Below are 22,622 nucleotides of genomic sequence, written 5' to 3'. Positions count from 1 at the left end.
GCTGCATCACCGTCTTGGGTGATTTTAAGCCACATGTTCCCTCTCTGATGCATACTTTCCTCATCTGCACAACTGGTACACCCAAGTGCTCTGTAGCAACATGTCCGTGGAGAAAAATTGCCTTAAGCAAATCAGCTAGTAGGCTCTGAAAGTTCTTCACTTGTAAAATACCTGTCCTGTAACTGTCCTAATAAATTACCATAAACTTGGTGGCTTAAAACAATGGAAATCTATTTTCTCACAGATCTAGAGGTCAGAAGTCCAAAATCGGTATCAGTGGGCTAAAATCAAGGTGTCATCAGGGCCAAGCTCCCTTAGGAGGCTGTAGGGGAGAATCTGTCCCTTTGTTCTTCCAACTTTTGCCAGCTGCTGGCATTCCTTGGTTTGGGGCAACATCGCTCTAATCTTCGAGGCCAGGGTCTTCAAATCTCTATCTTCATATCACTTTCTCCTTCATGTATCTGTGTTTGATCTCCCTCTGCCTCCCTCTTATAAGGATACATGGGGTTGCATTTAGGGCCCACCTGAATAAACTAGGATAACCTTTCCATTTCAATATCCTTAATTTAATCAGATCTGCAAAGACTTGGGGGGGGGGCATAGGAGGTAATATTTATAGGTTCCCAGGATTAGGACCTGATTATCTTTGGGTGGCCATCATTCAGCCCATTGCAGCACTTTATTTAGTATTTGTAGAGTCTTCAGATTTTTTGTGATGCAAACCAGAGTGCCTTTCTTCCTGGATTTTTTCCCCCCATGGGAGAGAAAGAATAAACTGGGGGGTAAGCACCGGCCTTGAAACACTTTCAAGATCAAATGAGCCCTACACATATCAGATTCCTGTTTTCCTCCCCTGTAAGATCAAGCAGTTGGAAATTTGGCATTGTGTAGCCATAGCTCATGAATACATGGAAACTGCATGCTTAATCATTTCACTGATATTCAAATTGCCAGGTAACACTACTTGCATTTCCTCTGCTTTCAGTAGAATAGATTTACTTAAAATAGTTTATTTCCCCAAAGGGGTAACTCCCCTAATGTTTTTTGGCACTGTTTAATTTTGGAATGTGCACATACAATATGTTAGGACTGTGACACAGTGTCTGTGATAGATACTGAAGGAAGACCTGCTCAGTTCCATCCCGCTCTCCTTTTTTGAGTGCCTTTCTATAAACTTGGGACCAGAAAGCTGAAAACTATATTGATCACTTTCCTTTGCATATGCAATCTGGATGCAAATTAAGTTCTATTAGATACAGTCCTGACGCATTTGGAAGGAGGAAGATTGTGAAGAAAAACTCATTTTTAATTTTTTCCCTACTGTACCTTTCATTCTCAATACTTCCCTTTTTTTTTTTTTTTTTTTTTTTTTTTTTTTTTGCTTTTTAGGGCCACATCTGTGGCATGTGGAAGTTCCCAGGCTAGGAGTTGAATCAGCTACAGTTGCTGGCCTACACCACAGCCACAGCAATGTGAGATCCGAGCCTTGTCTGAGACCTACACCACAGCTCATAGCAATGCCAGATCCTTAACCCACTGAGTGAGGCCAGGGATGGAACCCGCATCCTCATGGTTCCTAGTTGAGTTTGTTAACCATTGAGCCATGAAGGGAAGTCCCTCAGTACTTAGCTTCTGATACCAGATGTGTGGGTTTTTCTACACTGAGCAATTTTTCAATTATCTGTAGGGGCCAACTGGGTGTCCCACAATTTAATTCAATTTTGACACTATCTACCTGGAGATAGTATCAGATCCCACAGGTTAAGGGCTTCGTCCCACAAGACTCCCCCACTCCTTCTCCAGGCCAGATGCCAGTACAGGTTATCACCTCTGCATTTGACCTACCTGCCACAAGTTGGAGGTTTCCACAACTCCCACCTTAGATTTAATAATATGCTATAGTGACTCAAAGAACGGAGGAAAATATTCTACTTACTAGGTTACTGGTTTATCGGAAAGTTTTCAACTCTAGGAAGAGCTAGATGGAAAAGATGCAAAGGGCAGGGTGTGGGGGGAGGGCACAGAGCTTTCCAGAGGTCTGGGGATGAGGCTGAAAGTTCCTTTAATCAGTGGTTGGTTCTCCTGGCCTCATCCTGAAGTCAGCCAAAACTCACTTCATTAATATAAACTCAGGTGTAACGGAAAGGAGCTTGTTATGAATAATTTAAAAATATCTTTATCATTTTTATCCTAAGAAAATTTCAGAAGTTCCTCTTGTGGCTCAGCAGGTTAAGAACCCAACATAGTATCTGTAAGGATGCAGGTTCGATCTCTGGACTCACTCAGTGGGTAAAGTATCTGGTGTGGCTGTGGCTGTGGCATAGGTGGGCAGCTGAAGCTTTGATTCGACCTCTAGCCTGGAAACTTCCATATGCTGCAGGTGTGGCCCTAAAAAGGAAAGAAAACAAAACAAAACAAAACATGGCCAAGAAAAATATCCTAATAAAATCCCAATTGAATTTTGAAAAAGAGAAAGAGAAAAAGAAAAATCCAAAGGTTTTAGGAGCTTGTCAAGAATGAGGGCAAAAGCCATATATTTCTTATAAATCAAACTACAACAAAGGTAGCTAGAAGCCATTCTTCTGCCTTTGGGGGCTTTTCTTCCTTCCTTCCTTTCTTTATTTCTTGTTTTAGGGCCATACCTGTGGCATATGGAGGTTCCCAGGCTAGGGGTCGAATCAGAGCTACAGCCGCCAGCCAGCACCACAGCTCACCGCAACGCCGGATCCTTAACCCACTGAGAAAGGCCAGCGATCGCACCTTCATCCTCATGGATCCTAGTTGGGTTCGTTAACTGCTGAGCCACGAAGGGAACCCCCTTGGGCTCTTTTCTTAGAGCCAGAAGATATTTCTGCCACAATTTCCCAGGGTCTATTCTTCTGTTTCCTGGGTGTCTGCATGTGTGTCAGAGATGGTGGCAGCAGCAGTGGCAGTGACCTCATTCCAGTATCTCCATTCCTGGGTCACAGCTGTGGGGTTGTGAGATAGTAGCTCTTCCAGCAGATCCATTTTGTAATGTTCTAGGACTCATTCTTAAAAGACTCAGCCTAGAGCCGTCTGCATGAGCTATTCCAAAAATTTTGTCAGGACCTAATTCCCTGTATTCAGATTCCTTTCCACTTAAAAATAACTACAGTGGTTTGAGTGTGTGTTTACCCAACTACTGACTGACACAGGTGTCAAGGGACGTGGAAGTGGACAGAGATGAATCAGATTTCAGGATTCTGCAATCTTTGCCTAATTTTTAAGGAAACATGACTTCATTCTTTCCCTGAATACTCCCAATTTTCTTTTCATTTACAAATCTTCAATTAAAATACAAGATGCAAGGAATTCCTGCTATGGTGCAATGGGTTAAGAAGCTGACTGCAGTGGCCTGATCACTACAGAGGTTGTGTGGGTTTGATCGCAGGTCCTGCACAGTGGGTTAAAGGTTTGGCATTGCCTCAGGTGAGGCATAGGTTGTAGCTGTGGCTTAGATTTGATCCCTGTTCCTGGAACTTCCATATTCCATGGGTACAGCCATTAAAAAAAAAAACAACAAGATGCAATTTATGTGATATATAAATTCTAATTTTCCAAGAATAATATTCTTGGTTTTTTTTCTCCAAAACATGTAATGAAAGAATTCTCAAGAAAAAAGAAAATACATAATAAAGAAGATAATATGTATTGTGGTTATTATATATTATGTGTGGTATTATGTGTCAGCTAAGGCTAGGCCAAATGTTAAGTTTATCAAAGCTGAGATGGCTTGCTCATTAATTTGATTTAAAGAACTATCAGCTGATGCTTAAAATAGTAGTTGTTGGCTTTACATATATGTATTTACAGATAGAAATGTTGCCATTTTCTGGTTGTTCTAGGATACTGCAGACCAATTGACTAGATTTTTTGTTGTTGTCGTTGTCTTTTTAGGGCAGTGCCCGTAGCGTGTGGAAGTTCCTGTGCTAGGGGTCAAATCAGAGATGTAGCTGCCAGCCTACACCACAGCCACAGCAACATTAGATCCAAGCTGTGTCTGCAACCTACACCACAGCTCACTGCAATGCTGGATCCTTAACCGAGTGAGGCCAGGGATCAAACCTGCATTCGCATGGATACTAGTTGGGTTCTATACCACTGAGCCATGATGGGAACTCCCCCAATTGACTAAATATTAAAAATATTCTATAGCCTAATAAATAGCAGAAGATTTTCAAATAGGGTCTTAATCAGCACTGGCTCTGAAATGTGCTGAGTAATTGGAGGGTCTCTAGAAGTTTCCTCTACTACAAATGATCATTTTGTCATTCAATTTTTGGAAGCATCACCACTAACAATCTAATTACTTTATTCTAAACATTTTAGGTATTATGCTGGAGTATGGGGCATGCTAAGGGGTGGGCAACTCTTTGTAGATTTATGTTGAGATGCTAGTACTTGTTCAGTTAGGGTAAGACCGGGCTCAGACCTAATAACTAATATGAAATTTGTATTGAGGTGAACCTAAAGTTGGATATGAAAGCTAATCATCAATGTAGAGCAGGAGTTCTAGAGGCAAGTGGGCATCTTAAGCAGTGGTATGTACCAAACAAAAATTTAAATTCAGGTGGTGCCTCGGAGGCAGTCGGCCGCTTAAGGATGAAGCTGAATATCTCTTTCCCGGCCACTGGCTGCCAAAAACTCACTGAAGTGGACAATGAGCGAAAACTTCGAACATTTTATGAGAAATACATGGCCACAGAAGTTTCTGCTGACGCTCTGGGTGAAGAATGGAAGGGTGATGTCCGAATAAGTGGTGGGAACGACAAACAAAGATTTCCCATGAAGCAGGGTGTCTTGACCCATGGCCGAGTCCGCCTGCTACTGAGTAAGGGGCATTCCTGTTACAGACCAAGGAGGACTGGAGAAAGAAAGTGCAAATCAGTTCAGGGTTGCATTGTGGATGCCAATCGAAATGTTCTCAATTTGGTCATCGCAAAAAAAAGGGGAGAAGGATATTCCTGGACTCACCGATACTACTGTGCCTCGCTGCCTGGGGCCTAAAAGAGCTAGCAGAATCCGAAAAATTTCAGTCTCTCTAAGGAAGATAATGTCCGTCAGTATGTAGTGAGAAAGCCCCTAAACAAAGAAGGTAAGAAACCTAGGACTAAAGCACCCAAGATTCAGCGTCTTGTTACTCCGCGTGTTCTGCAACACAAACGTCGCCATATTGCTCTGAAGAAACAACGTACTAAGAAAAATAAGGAAGAGGCTGCAGAATATGCTAAACTTTTGGCCAAGAGAATGAAGGAGGCCAAAGAAAAATGTCAGGACCAGATTGCCAAGAGACGGAGGCTATCCTCTCTGAGAGCATCTACCTCTAAGTCTGAGTCCAGTCAAAAATGAGATGTTTTGAGAGTAACCAATAAATAACATCAAATCTTCCAAAAAAAATATTTAAATTCAGACAGTGGAACTATAAAGCACAGAGGGTTTAACAACACAGTGCTGAAGATAACATTTGCAGAATTACATGACACATTTTAGTCCAACGGATAAAAACATCCCCCACATTTTTCCTTACCATCAGCAGGGCAGACAATGCAGACTAGCCAGAGTCTTCCATTCCTCTAAATTGAGTCTTCAGCTCTAAATATAATAGCCACTGCCAATAAAGGGATGTAAGATGTATGGTGGCAGGTGCGGTTGATTTCCTACCCAACAGTCATTCTTCTTCCTTTCTTCCTTACTAAAGAACCTACTCCCATGAGAAAGGATGAAAATACAATGTCAAATACTTTCTTAGCATTCTTATTCATAGGCATGGGAATGGGTCCTATTGGGCTTCTTGGAACAATTGGAAGCAATACTCTTTTTCTTCAGCTAGATGTTGGCATATCTACAAGGGATGATTCCAGCCACGTGCCAGCCATGATGTGTCTAGGAAGGGTCCAGATCAACTTGATGTGGGTGGCAGAATAGGAAGATAAAAAGACTCTAGTCTTTGATGATTTTGTTGAGCCCCTGAACCAACTCTGGGACTCCTTTTCTGGACCTTCTGTTTTGTGAGAAAATGAATAAATTATAAATATCTGAGTAAATATAAATTTTTATTTTTATTTTTTTATTTTTAATGTAAATTAAAATCTCATTTTCTTAAAATATATATTCCTGCTTAAATAAAAAATTATAACATTGCCATGTGGGGTTTATAATATATGCAGATGTAATGTATATGACAACTGAAGAATAAAGTCTAGGGGGCAGTAAATGGATCTATATGGTTATAAGATTTCTGCAATTTACATCGAGTGCTATGATATTAGTTCTAGATCTACCCCAAAAGTTTAAGGATGTACATTGTAATCCTTACTATAACCACTAAAAATTAATGCAAAGAGATATAGTTTGTAGGTCCACAGATAGGTTAAAATGGGATTCTAAAAAATATTCAAACAATTCAAGAAAGCAGAAAACACAAAACAGAAAAAAGCAAACAACAACAAAAAAAAACCAGAGTGTAGTAAAATGATCTATCTAAACCTAACCGTGTTAATGATCATATTAAATGCTATTAGTCAAAACACACTAATTAAAAAGCATGTATTTTCCAAATGAATTAAATGCAAAACCAGACTATATGCCATTTACTGCAGATGCATTGTAAATACAAAGCTACAGACAGGTTGAAAATAAATGCATGGAAAAAGGTATACCATTCATACAGTAAGCATACAAAAGAAAGGATGGCTATGTTACCATTGGTGTGTCAGGCTTTAAGACAAGTATTATTAGAAATAAAGAGGGAGATTTCCTAATGATAAAAGGGTCAATTCATTAGGAAGATATAACCATAATATGTCCATAGTACCTAATAACACATTGGATCACAAAAATTGAACCCAACTGAGTGCTGTATACAATGAACACCCCTACAAAGAAGTAATTTAGAAGGATTAATAACAAAAGTATGCATAAAATTATAACAGACAAAAGTGAGCAAAAAGAACTGGGACTGTGATCTTAATGTAAGGCAAAAAATAACTGAAATTATGAAGGAGTGTACTTTATAATGCTAAAGAATTTTGTGAAGATATAGAAGTTGTGACTATCCTGGCATACAACAGAACAGCCACCAATATTCATTAAGCCAAAATTATGAGGAAGAACAGAGAACTACACATATATATATATATCTGTGAGGATATGTGTATATAGAAATATATATATATATATAATCTGTGAGGCCAGGGATTGAACCTGCAACCTCATGGTTCCTAGTCAGATTCGTTAGACAGCAATATATTAATGATGATAGAGGTTAGTTAACCTCACTCAGTTAAAAAAATGTAACAATTAGACAAAAAATAAGGATATAAAATACTTAAATACCACACCAGTAAGGTAGATTTGATTGATAAATATTAGAAGTAGAGAATATGAATACCCATAGCAAAGTCACAAAATATGATTATATATTAGGCTTCCAAGGAATACACAGTAAGCACACCCTGATGAGAAGATGAAGAAGAATATGTTCAAGGAAAGAGGACACTGTTGACCTAAACATACATTTCTTAAAAATAGATACGCAATGGAAAAAATATAAAAAAGATAAAAAGATAAATTTTTTGGAGAAATGTGCCAATAAGTGTGGGGTAAACAAGAGATAACAAGATTCTTGTTCTTGAGAAATTCATAATCTAAAATGAGAGAGACATAAGAGCCTTTAAAATACAAGTCAACAGGAGTTCCCGTCGTTGCTCACTGGTTAACAAATCCGACTAGGAACCATGAGGTTGCAGGTTCGATCCCTGCCCTTGCTCAGTGGATTAAGGATCCGGCGTTGCTGTGAGCTGTGGTGTAGTTTGCAGACGTGTCTCGGATCCTGCGTTGCTGTGGCTCTAGCGTAGGCAGGAGGCTACAGCTCCGATTGGACTCCTAGCCTGGTAATATCCATGTGCCGCAGGAGCGGCCCTAGAAAAGGCAAAAAGACAAACAAACAAAAAAGTCAACAGATGCCATGTGCTACAAGCAAAATATAAATATGTACTCTGCAAGCACAGAGGGGCAAACAAGCCCTATTTGTGGAGAGAAAACTTGAGGGAGAATTTTTCTTGGGCTGGGCTCTCCCAGAAGCCAGCTCTGAGACAAAGATTTAAGAAGTTATTTTAGGAAGCACTGGTAAGAGTAAGAAAGATGAGTCAGGGAAGGGAAGGAAGCCAATACGATGTGTGTAAGGAGAAATTAGGGCCCAGTCCCACAGGGAACTCCCACTGAGAGACAGTGGGCCACGTAACTCCCAGTTATCCCTCCTGCGGAGTGAGGCATCGCGGTATGTATCCACCGAGCTCTGTTCATCGCTGATTGTGGGTTGCTTCTGGAGGTATTAACACAACAGTACTATGGTCTGCCTCTAAAGTAAGGCATACTTCTGTGGTCTGATGGTCACAAATGTGGAGGGAATGTAGATGGGAGCAAACATGGCATCTCCTACCATATTGAAGGTTGAATAGGCTTCTACAGGTAAGGACCACGTGTTGAATTAATGAATGGATGGATGAATGAATAAGCGGGCGGGATGGATGGATGGGTGAGTGAGACGGATAAAAAGGAACATTCATGTGGGACAAAAAAATGAAATGGGATCAAAATGGAAACAGTATTATGGACTTTGGAGCTTCTGCTTTTTCTTACTCATAGAAGTGATTTTTATGTATGGAGTATTAACTATTTGGGGTCATATATACCACAAATACTTTTCCTAGTTATCATTATCTTAACTTTCACTAAGCTGATTTTAGGTCTCATAGGTTATTTTTTATTTACTTATTTTGTGGCTGCCCCCACAGCATGGGAAAATTCCTGGGCCCGGGATTGAACCCACACTTCAGCAGGGACCTGAGTCACTGCAGCGACACCACCAGATCCTTAATCTGCTGTGGCACAAGAGAACTCCATATAGGTTATTTTAAATGGAATACAATAATTGCAATCCATAGAGGAGAAAAGAATTCCAAAAGCAATAGAAAAATAAAAAGGAGGCTATTTTGCTTTAGAAGCTTACATGAAAGGTGCATTTCTATGAATATGCTTAGTTTGGTAATATGCTTTTGTCAATTCAGAGTGTATACAGTGTTATGTATATGATTCATAAGGATTTCTCTACCTGGAGAACTGAAACCATGTAAAATATATACTCTCCGGCCTTCTTACCTCCCCGTGTAAACAGAGCATTTATTTAATATAATCCAATGCTCAAAGATCCTTCTCCAGTTCCTCTCTACCTGCATATCATTTTTGCACTATAAGCGGATATACAATGGTATACCCTTTCTGCATGATTTAAAAATATGACAGTCGGTTTCACACCTGCTCTGTTGATAGTCTTGATTTCAGCAGAATTCCAAGCAGAAATTCTATACTATAAAAACATCATTTTACTAGGTAATACCAGTAAAGCAGAAATAGATATCTTCTTATAGCTCACAGCTGCTCATCTGGAAAGTCTTTTTAACAGTGATATAATAAGATATAATAAGACTAAGACTTCTATAATCTAAGCATTCTAGTTTTCCCACAATCACTATTTATTTTTTTGTCTTTTTTGTGTTTTTAGGGCCGTACCCACGGCATATGGAGGTTCCCAGGCTAGGGAGTGAATCAGAGCTGTAGCTGCTGGCCTACACCCAGCCATAGCGATACAGGATCCAAGTTGCGTCTGGGACATATACCATAACTCACGGCAACGCTGGATCCTTTACCCACTGAGCAAGGCCAGGGATTGAACCTGCATCCTCATGGATGCCAGTCAGATTTGTTACTGCTGAGCCATGACGGGAAGTCCCCACCATCACTATTAACTAATAACTTTACCCAAGTTTCCAATGACTTATTTATTTTTCTTTATGATCATTGTGTCCTTTCATGAGGGGTTACCTTTTTGTCACTAAATATGAATTCACAAATCTATTCACTTAGGTAAAATAGGAATAACATCTTTCCTGGAGATTTGATGAGAAAAAACATGTAAAAGTTATGTTGCTAAATATTTTTGAAAATCTGAGGTCCCCTGCCTATCTCAACATTGCATGTTGGGTGTGGGAATGGATGCAGATAACTAGTCCCTCAAGTGTATGGACCTTTGGGTGGAAAGGAACTGGACTTCAGAAGCTGAACTTAAGATAACGAAAACTGAAGTGCCTCTTCTGCACCTGGACCTGATTTCTTTCTTTTCTCTCACTCTTCTTTTTTTGGTCTTTTTATAGCCACACCTGCAGCATATGGAAGTTCCCAGGCTAGGGGTCAAATCAGAGCTACAGTTGCTGGCCTACACCACAGCCACAGCAACTCCAGATCCGAGCTGTCTGCCACCTACACTGCAGCTCACGGCAACACTAGGTCCTTAACCCACTGAGCAAGGCCAGGGACAAAACTTGCATCCTTGTGGATACCAGTTTTTGTTACTGCTGAGCCACAATGGGAACTCCTGGACTTGATTTAAATGACAAGATTCTGGACTTTGGGCTGATGCTGTAATGGGATGAGACTTTTGGAAGCCTTGGGAAGGAGTGAGTGTATATTGCAGGTAGGAGTAATGTATATACTATGTTACAAGGAATTCTGTGGTGGTTTTTAAATATGTTCAAAGTCTTTGCTACTCTTCCCTTCAAGAAGTGAAGCTTAGAGTACCCATTGTGGCTCAGCGGTTAACATCCCCAAGTTCGATCCCTGTTCTTGCTCAGTGGGTTAAGGATCTGGTGATGCCGTAAGCTGTGGTGTAGGTAGGTGGCAGCCACAGCTCAGATCTGGCATTGCTGTGGCTGTGGTGTAGGCTGGTAGCTAGAGCTCCAATTCCACCCCTAGCCTGGAACCTCCATATGCTGCAGGTGAGGCTCTTAAAAATAAAAATTTTAAAAAAAAAGTGAAGCTTAATCCCGCTCTGTGAGGGAAAATTAAAAGAGAACCACTATGACCAGAGGAACTGAATTTAGAGGCTCTCTTCTACTGAATATGATACAGCAAAACTGGCAATGTATAGTTTTGGAGATGAGGTCATAAAGGCATTGAGGCTTCCTTTGTTCTAGCTTCCCTAGAAGGAAGTTAGCTGAGGACACTCGGACAGTCTATGAAAGGATCCACATAGAAAGGACCTGAGGTGTCCTGTCAGAAACTAAGGCCTCTTGCAGTTAGCCTTATGAGTGAGTCATTTTAGGAGGACTTCCTGTCCCGGTTAGCCTTCAAATGACTGATTGCAGCCCCTGTCAACATCCTGATTGCAACTGCATGAAAGACTCTGTGTCAGAACCACCCAAAGCCTCTTCAAATTCCTGACCACAGAGATTACAAGATAATCAGTGTTTGTCATTTTAAACCATTGCATCTGGGGATAATCTACACAGCAACAGACATCCAATGCCGTGGTATGGGGTGATATATCAGTTAAACATGGCCACAATAATGCTGTAACTAACAATTACAGAAATTTCGGTGGCATACAACAAAATGCTATGGGCCAGCTGGGGTTCAGCTGATCTGGGCTGGGTTCCAGTAAATGGTTCTGTTAGTCTCAGCTAGGCTTGCTCTTGCATCTGGGATGACCTGAGAGTCTTCCTCATGTCTTTCTAATTTGAGACCAGCAAGCTATTCCAGGCATGTTCTTTTTCAAGGCATAAGAGGGCAAGCACAATCATTGCTACGACTTGCATGCCTTTGGACATGTCCCACTCACTAACATTGCATAGATCTAAGCAAATCATATGCTGGCCCCACAGTCGAGGGTGGGAGGAGAAATATAATTTGCCTTCATGAGGAGAGATACAGCAAAGTCCCATGACAAAAGGTGTGGCTAAAGGGAGAGTAAGAACCTGGGTTCATTATGGCTGTCTATCATAATTGAGGTGAATGGAGTAAGTTTTACTTACAAATCATGAATGGTTTGAGAGGAATAAGAATCAGACAAGACAGCATGGTGGGAAGACCAGGGCTGATGCTACTTCCACCAACAAGGCTGCTTGTTGTTTCAATCTTGCTGAAACAAATACTGTCTAGTATATTCATTTTATAAATGAGGGGAAAAAAGACACAAAGTCTCCAAATACAGGCTAACACTTTTCGGTGGGAATTATAAAAGCAAAGTTGAGTTTAAATTTATGTTGGAGAACCCATTTATAAAATCACAGAGCCCTAGGAATGTGAGTTACATGAGTTATGCAAAAAAAAAAAAAAAAAAAAAAAAAAAAAAAAAAAGGAATGAAATGAAATAGGCCTCCATTCTGAGTTTCATTTGACTGCACTGGATGTATCTTTTTTTTTTTTTTTTAAATGATTAAGGTTGGAGCTTCATGCTCAAATATGTTTTTTCTTTCTTTTTTTTTGGGGGGGTGGCTGTACCCACGGTATATGGAGATTCCCAGCCTAGGGGTCGAATTGGAGCTGTAGCCACTGGCCTACACCACAGCTCACAGCAACCCTGGACCCCTAACTCACTGAGCAAGGCCAGGGATTGAACCTGCATCCTCATGGATGCTAATCAGATTCATTTCCCCTCAGCCACAATGGGATCTCCCTCAAATACGTCTTTTTCAAACTTAAATATCTGTTATGTTTATGTCAGGAAAATGTTACTTGGAACAATGTAGTACAGGTTGCCCTTGCTATTCAAAAGTGGAGTGTTCCCATGAGACCTTTTTTTGTAAAGCAAAGAAGCAATTACCTTAGGACACATCTTGGCTAAGTGATGCACAAAATACATTGAGGACAAAGCACGCATGCTCACAGACACAGTTCAAAGCTGGCTTGATGGAGAGATACTGAGTGTAGTTCCTGGGGAGGAGTTGGTGGGGCCGCTCTCTCTCACTGCTCAGAGTGCACGCTCCATCTAAAACATGTTCTGCAAAACTGATGCTGAATGCTATTTTTGTCTTTTGCCTTTGTTCGTAAAACTGAAAATCTTTGGATTTCTTTTGGTTAGCAAAAAAGGCACTTATGTGGGTTTTTTGCAAAAGTGAAATGGTATAAAGTGAACTTTCAAAAAGTGGGGCATGTTGGTATGGCTCAAATATATTCACATATATGATTATGGCAGTCCTTGGAATTTCAGGTAAGAAGGTGCAGTTTATTGATGGAGCAGTTTGTAAGATTATATCTTTAACTGTTCGAATTTAGCGTTTTTTCCCTATCTGAAATGAAACAGGCTCTTTTTGGTCTGTGGCAGTCAGTTTAAACATATGTACTCAGTGCTTCAGATGGCACAAACAGAATGTGTGGTGTAATTGGAAAAAGAGAGAGAGAAGGAAAGGAGAGTTATTGGGTTTGCCAATTTATTTCCATTTTGTTCTTTCCCATGTTGTAACCAAGCAGGACCCTTTGGGGCTTCTCAGGGCAGGCCCTTCCCCATCGCCTCTGCTTTAGCTCCTCTCTGAAGTAGAGCATGCATCTTGTTGGAGGTTTACAGGAGCATTGTGCCCTATGACATCTGTGGACATTAAAAAGAACAAAGGATTTCTATGCCAAGAAGTGTACACCAACCAACCATGCCCCCCAAGCCCTTTGCCTTTAAAAATGCTTTTCAATTCTGGTTTGGGGAGTTGGGGATATTTTGGAAGCATGAGTCACCTGTCTTCTTGCATGGCCATACAATAAGCCTTTCTCTGCTCTAAATGCCTACATTTTGGTTTGGCCTCACAGTGCGTTAGGCACATGGACTTGTGCTAACAATTTTGGTGAGCAAGCCAGGAGTCTGTGCCCATGGCAGGTTGGCCCCAGGCAAGGGGCAGCCCCCTTTCCCTGACCCCTAAGCAGCTGCTGGAGCCCACTTCACTTTGGGGATCTTGGAGGGACGGTTTCCGACAGGTGCCAGCCAACCAAGGCATGAGGCTGTTTGGAGCGGAGAAACATCCAGCACCGCAGCCCATATTCAGTGTCACTGGGGGTAGGTCACTCCAGCTTGTGCAGGCCGGGAATTCTATCCTCTGTCTGAGCTGCTTCCCTTGTGGGAAGGGAGCCACTTTGGGTCTGTTCTCTTGAGAGCTGGAGGTTTCTTCCATTTAGGAGTGAGAGTGGAATTTTAGACAACATTTCCTCTGATTTTCTGTCTCTGTGACCATAGGTCATTTGTTGTTTGTGTTCTGCGTGTGTCATTTTTGGGTGCGCCACTTGTGGTCCATTCTCTTTCTGGAGCCAGGCTGCTATGGAGGCCTCTGTCTAGGAATGGAAGTGGAATATCTGGGCTACTCCTTATCTAATTCTTTGTTTGTTGTTTGTGTGTGTGTGTTGTAGTACTTGCATTGGTCAGCTGAGATGTCTGGTAATGGGGCTCATGTGTGATGACACCAGGTATGCTTCACTATTGTGTTGGGTTTCACTTGCGGTGGAGTGTTGGTTGGGACTTTCCCATTTGCAAAGGATGGGAACTCCCTTTTTGGTGCTAGGGACTTGTCATCCTGAGAGACCATTTTGTATTGCATTTGTATTGTCTTTTTAGGGCTGCACTCTCAGCATATCAAAGTTCCCAGACTAGGGGTTGAATTGGAGCTATAGCTGCCAGCCTATACCAAGGCCACAGCAATGCAGGATCCATGCTGCATCTGTGATCTACACCACAGCTCATGGCAATGCCAGATTCTTAACCCAATGAGTGAGGCAAAGGATTGAAGCCGCATCTTCATGGATACTAGTCAGGTTCATTAACCACTGAGCCACGGCGGGATCTCCTTTTTGTTTGATATTTGATAACACCTGCCATGATAATCAGGGCTTTATTCTATTTGACAGTCCCCCCTAGGGTATGTTTTGCAAAACCGAGAGATCTTTAGTATGCTTCTAGAAAGAGAGAGAAAGAAGATTTTTTAACATTGCATGGTGGCCACTATATTCTTTAGACTCTGGAGAAAATTGGTTAAGATGAAACTCTTGAAATCCCACAACTAATTCTTTTTGCATATGCAGTTAGAGTGATGACTTCACCCAGGTGTAAGAAAAGTTAAATAAAATCCTGTTATATCTGTTACCAGGTTGTCAATAAGAAAATAACTTGGTATGATGAAATTTTATAAGTGAATTAAATGCAAGAGAGATAAAAGCATTTAGATAAATTCCGTAGGAATAATTATGTTTTAAAAATGTCTATCTAAAATAGTCTATCCAGGAGTTCCCACTGTGGCAAAGCAGAAATGAATCTGACTAGTATCCATTAGGATGTGGGTTCGATCACTGTCCTCGCTCAGTGGGTTAAGGATCCTGCGTTGCTGTGGCTGTGGCGTAGGCCAGCAGCTGTAGATCTGATTTGACCCCTGGCCTGGGAACTTACATACACCATGGGGTGGCCCTTAAAAAAAAAGTTATTTTGATTTCAGCTAACTTTGGTATTTCAGAGGGTCCCTGAGGCATCTCAGAAAGATAGATATATATATTTCACTAGGACTGATTGGTATGTTAAATTACACAGAAAGTATTGTCAAATGAGTGATAAGCCTCCTCAGGTTATACAGTATGAATAAATGTTATTAATATAGATATTCTAGAAATTCTATAAGATTTCTGAAATTTGGATATGTTCTGGCATAATGTTATAATTAGAATTCTTGTTTTAAAGTGTTGTATGTCACAGCAACTTGGATAACCTTCTTTGTTAAGAAGCATTGTGATCAGATCTTTCTTTCTTTTTTTTTTTTTTTTTTTTTTTTTTTTTTGCTTTTTAGGGCTGTACCTGTGGCATATGGAAATTCTCAGGCTAGGGGTTGAACTGGAGCTGCAGCTGCCAGGCTACACCACAGCCACAGCAAGGCCCCATCTGCACCCTACATCACAGTTCCCAGCAATGCTGGATCCTTAACCCACTGAGTGATTTGAAGAATTTTTGCCTATGTCTATATCCACATGCAATCACTACCTAGATCAAAATAGCAACATTTCTGTGACTGGCCATTTTGCAGTGCCCCATCCCATTTAATATTCACTCTTCCAGGTAACCACTACTTGGATTCTTATCAGCTCTTTGGTAGACTCTGGCATTCTGTGGGCATTCTCTTCTGACAGCCAGTGAAGCAAGCTAGTTTAGACTGTTTCTCTGGCCTGGGGAAGGAGAAAGTCTCTGAGCATTGTAGAAAAACCCCAGCTTTCTTGCTCTGTCTCTCAGTTCTCCTCTGCTGCAGCTTTTTTGTTGGATGAGCTTTTCCCACTGAATTGGAAAAGCCTGAGATTCAGGTGCTTAGGGAATAAGGGTCAAAGTAGGTCATTTTGTTTGCTTTGGTTCCAGGCCTTAGGCTGGAATGTTTTTAGTGTTTTCCATAGTCCACATTCTTCCACTCCATAATACTGTCTCTGCTATAGCATATAGCTGGCAACACGATGTGGCTTTAGGCTATAGCATACATTGGTAATATGCACTTTGGCTCAAGAAATGCTTTTGGTGGTGGGTGGTTGCTGAGATTTAAGAATTAGTTCTTATATTTTGTTCTGGGGATTCCCATAGTTTTCTAAACTCAGTGGGTAAAGGGCTGGTCCCATGGACACTGCAAGAATGGGACACATGAGACCATTGGAATGATCCAACTTTGCAGGGGCTGACATTGGTGCTAGGCCAGTGTGACCCACTAGAGAAAAATAAAGAAGCTGGTGCAAGCTGCTGAGGAAGGAATAAGACTCAACCCAGGCACCTATGCGTGATCTCTTCTGTTGGGTCAGAGAAGAATAAGACTTTGAGGAAGGGAAATATTGATTACCTCTTCTGAGACTTTAAGTTCCAAAAATACCCCCCCCGCTTTCGTTAATGAGAATTGCAACATTTATTTCAGGTTTTTTTGTTTTTTGTTCTTGTTTTTGTTTTTGTTTTTTTTGCCACACAGGTAGTGTGTGAGAATTCCTGGGGTCAGGGATTGAACCTACACTGCACAGCAGCTACCGGAGCCATAGCAGTGAGAACTCGGGAACCTTACATGCTGGGCTATCACAGAACTCCCCCAAAATATCCTTAATGTTTTGTTGCTGGTATTGTTTGTCTGGTTTTTGTTTGTTTCCTGGAGGTAAAAATGCTAGTTCTCACACAACTGAGATAGGGTTATTCGAAGACAGGAAGTGCAAGTCGTGGGTCACGGACTGGGGTTTATTTTCCATGGTCAGCATTACACCCTGTGTGTTGGGCCTACTTCCCCTGCTCCCAGGGCCACTTCAGATATTCTCATGCAGAGTCTGATGACTGAAGAGTTCTTTCTTGCTAAAATCCTTTCCTTTTTCCCTGCAAGACCCTGCTGTGTTCGTCATTCTTCCAGCCATTAGAAACCTGTTGTGTTCTCATCTGTACTCCTAACTCCCCTCCGTTGTCTTTTTCTGTCTGCCATTTTTTTTTTTTTTTTTTTTTTTTTTTGGTCTTTTTTCCAGGGCCACTCCCTCGGCATATGGAGGTTCCCAGGCTAGGGGTGGAATCAGAGCTGTAACTGCCGGCCTACACCAGAGCCATAGCAACTCGAGATCTGAGCTGCGTCTGTGGCCTACACCACAGCTCACGGCAATGCCGGATCCTTAACCCACTGAGCAAGGCCAGGGATCGAACCCGCAACCTCATGGTTCCTAGTCGGATTCGTTAACCACTGAGCCATGACGGGAACTCCTCTCTCTGCCATCTTGAACCAAAGGCTGACAGGCAAAATTTAAGGTGTCAGTGGACTATACATAGTTGAATATAGTATGACTTTAAGATTGAATTAACAGCCCATTCTGGATAATTTCAGATGCTTCTAGAGTAAGGACGTAGACATATTCATGAGGTACTGAAGGTCAGCACTCCCACTCATACCTGGTCACTCATACTGACCATTTCCTGACAAAGGGATAAGCAAGATATTCTAATATTCTCTCCTGCTAATGACCATTGAATTGTTATTGAGCTTGTTAGGTTAAGAGGCTAAAAAATAAAACACCTGACTGTTGGCTTGGGAGAAGATTACAATTCCTCCGCAAATAATCCAATCTGTGGCAGAAAATTCTGATACCTAACCTAATTTCCTTTTCTTCCTTAATATAAAAGCACTGCCCCCCCCTTTTCTTTTTATGGCTGCATTGCAGCACACAGAGGTCCCCAGGCCAGGGGTCGAATCGAAGCTACAGCTGCCAGCTTATGCCACAGTCACAGCAACACAGGATCCGAGGCTCATCACAACCTACACCACAGCTCAGGGCAACGCCAGATCCCAGGCCCACTGAGCAAGATCAGGGATCAAATTCACATCCTCATGAATACTAGTCAGATTCTCGGATTCATTTCCACTGCATCACAGTGGGAACTCCTTTTTTTCAGGGGACTATGTTTTTTTAGGGGGGCTATATTCTTAGCTTTCCCTATAGGTAGAGGTGTCATCTGATACAATTCTGGCAAGTACAATACGAACAGAAGTGATGAATATGTGGTGTTCTTAGAAAGCTCTTTAAAAGGAGACTGAATCTGATTTGACCCCTAGCCTGGAAACTTCTACATGCCACACATGCAGCCCTAAAAATGGGGGGGAAAAAAAAAAGGAGACTGTGCTGACAAGATTCCTCTTTACTCTATGCTCTTTCTACTGCCTGAAGGGACTTTCAAGATTCCAGGAACTCAGAGTGTATTCTAGGAGGGGCTCTGGAACCAGTCCTATGTCCCTTTACCTGTGTGGAAGAGTGAAGTCAGGGGAGAGCTCACATCAGTAGGTTCTTTATCTGGGCAGGAGTGCTAATTTAATCCTCTTTCTGATTTGACTTCCTATGCATAGATGGACATTTTCTGCTTAATTCTAATAATTCATTTTTCAAAACTAGCCTTTATGGGATAAGAACATTAGCAGGAAATGTGCTTCACATTATTTTAAATTGTAAAGATTATATTCCGCTGCATATTAACCCCAAACTCTGAGTCAATGTCTTTCCTTTTTTTCTTTTTTTAGGGCTGCACTTGCAGCATATGCAAATTCCCAGGCCAGGGGTCAAATCAGACCTACAGCTGCTGGCCTATGCCACAGCAATGGCAGATCTGAGCCGCATCTGCGACCTGCACCACAGCTCATGGCAACGCAGGGTCCTTGACCCACTGAGTGAGGGCAGGGATCAAACCCAAATTCTCGTGGATACTACTCAGGCTAGTTACCACTGAGCCATGATGGGAACTCCTGAGTCAGTTTCTTAAAATGTAGTTAAACACACCCAAATACTATGTATAATAAGAAAACTGTCTGTGAGGATGGAAAATGTTTAAAATATCGTTACCCAGTCACCAAAAAAGTTGATATGGATGTTATCTTTGCTTTGAATGCAGTTAATACAGCCTCTCTTGGTGCCAGCAAAAATCATACAAGCACTTAGCTGACACTTGGGGATCTTTTCATATGATTCTTTAATTTTTGTCAATTTAGAAAAGAATTGAGACTTTTTATGTGTGTTGTTTTGTTTAAAATGTTGTATTGAGTTTTGAGGAACATTACATATTTTGCCTATATAAATATTGTCCCAAAAATGTTATATTCAGAGATATATACTAGAGTTCCCGATGTGGCTTAGTGGTAGCAAACCCCACTAGTACCCATGAGGATGAGGGTTTGATCCCTGGCCTTGCTCAGTGGGTTAAGGATCTGGTGTTACCACAAGCTGAGGCATAGGTTGCAGATATTGCTCAGATCTGGCGTTGCTGTGGTTGTGGCGCAGGCCAGCAGCTGCAGCTCCACTTTGACCTCTGGCCTGGGAACTTCCATATGCTGAGGTGCAGCCCAAAGAATAAAAAAGAAAAAAGAAAAAAAGAAACAGAGAGATATATACCCTCATGAGGTTTGAGTATTAATGACTAAGAAATGTCCTACCAGGAAAAGATGAATGGCCTGTAATTGTTTCAGGGACTTCTCTGCTATTAGATGGAAGTTTGTGGGTAGGATTTAAAGACTCAGAATGTCATGTTCTTACTTAACATCCTTTAACCCTTCTCCATTCCACACCTTTATCACATTAGGACTGAAATACTTTTGTGCAATTAAGGGAAAATGTTCTATTGAGCAATTTAAACATGTCACTTACTACCCAGCAGCAGAGTTTGAAAAGTTCTCATGGAGAGATTGGGATTTAAAAAACACAGGTGCAGTGGAAACGAATCTGACTAGTATCCATGACGATGTGGGTTCGATCCCTAGCCTCTCTCAGTGGGTCAGGGATCCAGCGTTGCCATGAGCTGTTATCTGTTTAGAGCACTCGGCAACAGCTTATTGGCTGCTGCTGTTCTAGGTGTTAGATTTCCGGGGAGGTGCACAGAGCAGGTCTAGGTTAGTGGATACTGCCAGGTTGTTCTTGCAAAGAGAAGTGGTCTGGACGCTCTGAGACTTAGCCTGAGGCTCTTAAACCACCTTTCTAGCTTCTGCCATTGGTTCTCTTCCCCAGCACCTTGAAACGGCAGAAAAAAAAAAAAAAAAAAAAAAAAAAAAAAAAAAGCCACCCAGTTCCGGAAAATTTGGAGGCAAATGGAGACACCAATTACCCCTGCCCAGGATTCTGACATGGGAAGCCATGGAGCAGATTCAGTATTTGCATAAGGAATTTGCAGAGTCTTGGTCACTTCCCAGATTGGCTGAAGGCTTAGATGTCAGCACTGAAGGGCTTTATTTTTTATTTATTATTATTAATATTATTTTATTTTATTTTTAGGCCCGCACCTGTGGCATATGGAAGTGCCTAGTTTAGGGGTCCAATCAGAGTTGTGGCTGCCAGCCTACACCACAGCAACAGGTGAGAGAGAATGAGAAATGTCACTTCTTGGATTTTAATAGAAAGACAGGAAGAAAGGGTGGGTGGGATCCAAGAAGAGTACGAGTTGGTTGAGGAAATTTTGTTTGGAGCTTTTTTTTCTTCTTGAAAGGACAAATGAGATTGTCAGTTGAAAATGAGAAGGGAGAAGAAGAGGAGAGTGTGAGGTGGGCTTGAAATAGCCACGGTGGAAAGTAGAGCAAGCGCTTGCTGGGGACACAGAAGAATTGCCAGGTAGTAATGAGGTACTTTTGAGGTTGGACACCATCCATGAATGTGGCAGTTCCACTGACAGGGGCTATGACTTCTTTTCTTTCTTCTCTCCTTTTACTTAATTCCTTATAAATGAATATTTCATTTTGCCTATTAAAAAAAGCATACAGATTTGAGTTCCCATTGTGGCTCAGCAGATCAAGAACCTGACTAATATCCATGAGGATGCTGGTTTGATCCCTGGCCTTGCTCCGTGGTTTAAGGATCCAGTGCGGCTGCAAGCTACGGCGTCAGTCCCAGATGTGGCTTGGATTCAGCGTTGCTGTGGCTGTGACATAGGTCTACAGCTGCGGTTCTGATTCGACCCCTAGCCCGGGAACTTCCACATGCCACAGGTGTGGCCCTAAAAATAAAAAAAGGGAAAAAAAGCATACAGCTCTAATACAGATCTCTTTTACTTTTAGGAACCACAGGCAAGTGAGTTGTTCTTACTTGCCAGTTGTGGCAAATCGCAAGCTGCAAATAAAAGGCCAGTCTTTAGGTCAACAAGGCTGAAAATCTTTGGGGATTTCATAGGGTTGAAATTTCACAGGATTAAAATTGCACATGTATGATACATGAAATCCTAGCTTAAGGTATGAGAAATGCGCAATGAACTGAGCTCATAACAGAGTTTATCAGATATGAAAGTTAAAAATCCTGCAGGTATTATTTGAATAAGGGCATGCGACCTTTGAAAAGGATCAGGTGATATTCGGCTTGATTTCCCTAAATCAAATTATAGGTCAGACTATTAAGTTAGCTACAGAGTTAAAAATGTTAAAAATGGAGACACTAAATTTGCTCTTAGCTAAGTTGATTTGTATAAATTTTTAGAACGGCAAAAAGAAAATATGCATTCCTACATACAGAGAAAAGAGACTGAAAGGATAAATACCAAATATTAAAAGTAATTTTCTTTAGGTAATAGGACTACGGGTGATTTACCTTTTTGTTTATGTATATTTTATAAAGATTTTTTAATAGTCAGGAAATGGGAAGTGTTATTTAAAATACTTTTTTTGTCTTTTTAGGGTTGCACCCTCGGCATATGGTGGTTCCCAGGCTAGAGATCAAATCAGAGCTGTAGCCACTGGCCTACACCCCAGCCACAGCAACGAAGGATCCAAGCTATGTCTGTGACCTCAGTGACAGCAACGCAGGATCCTTAATCCACTGAGCCAGGCCAGGGATCATACCTGTGTCCTCATGGATACTAGTCAGATTCATTTCCTCTGAGCCACTATGGGAGCTCCAGAAATGTTATTTAAAATAGTTGATGGATCACTAGACACCTACTTGAATGAGAAAAAGAAGAGAGAGAGAGAGAGAGAGAGAGAAAGAAAAAAAAAAACCCTGAAAACACCACTGCTGGTGGAGGATGTGGAATAATGGCTATGTTCATTCACTGCTGGTGGGTATGCAAAACGGTACAGATATATATATATATATATATATATAGTTTATTGTTCATTTTGAGATACTGGGGGTTAGGACTTAAACACTTCAACAATCTTGAGGGCTACAATTCCATATCTAAAAGAAACTGTTAATGAGCAAGGCTATCTTTGGGGGAAAACTATCATCAGCTTGACTGCTCTCTTCTTCAGTCAATTTAGTAATCTTACACAAGTCATGGAGCCCACCCTGCCAGT

The 22,622-nt window shown here is 41.3% G+C and overlaps 2 protein-coding genes and 1 pseudogene across 21 annotated transcripts in view; 1 reads left to right on the top strand and 2 right to left on the bottom strand.

Moving 5' to 3' along the window:
- Positions 1–22,622, bottom strand: part of CASP6 (caspase 6) — a 1,021,045-nt gene that overhangs the window by 521,961 nt on the left and 476,462 nt on the right. The window lies entirely within an intron of this gene.
- Positions 1–22,622, bottom strand: part of ELOVL6 (ELOVL fatty acid elongase 6) — a 465,493-nt gene that overhangs the window by 174,549 nt on the left and 268,322 nt on the right. For 7 of the 20 annotated variants that reach the window (XM_084973217.1, XM_084973212.1, XM_084973206.1 and 4 more), the window contains one exon: positions 5,549–5,722. The exons of the other annotated variants lie outside the window; for them this stretch is intronic. The gene's annotated coding sequence lies outside the window, so the exon portion shown is untranslated. The remainder of the gene's footprint in view (positions 1–5,548; positions 5,723–22,622) is intronic. 20 annotated transcript variants of the gene reach the window in all.
- On the top strand, positions 4,624–5,418 carry LOC100516279 (small ribosomal subunit protein eS6 pseudogene; annotated as a pseudogene).

Source organism: Sus scrofa, chromosome 8 (genome assembly GCF_054392235.1).
Source record: "Sus scrofa isolate SSC_HxYL_T2T_F1_AM1 chromosome 8, Sscrofa_HxYL_maternal_Yorkshire_Landrace_v2.0, whole genome shotgun sequence".
Classification (NCBI taxonomy): domain Eukaryota; kingdom Metazoa; phylum Chordata; class Mammalia; order Artiodactyla; family Suidae; genus Sus; species Sus scrofa.
This window is presented reverse-complemented; position numbering and strand designations above follow the sequence as displayed.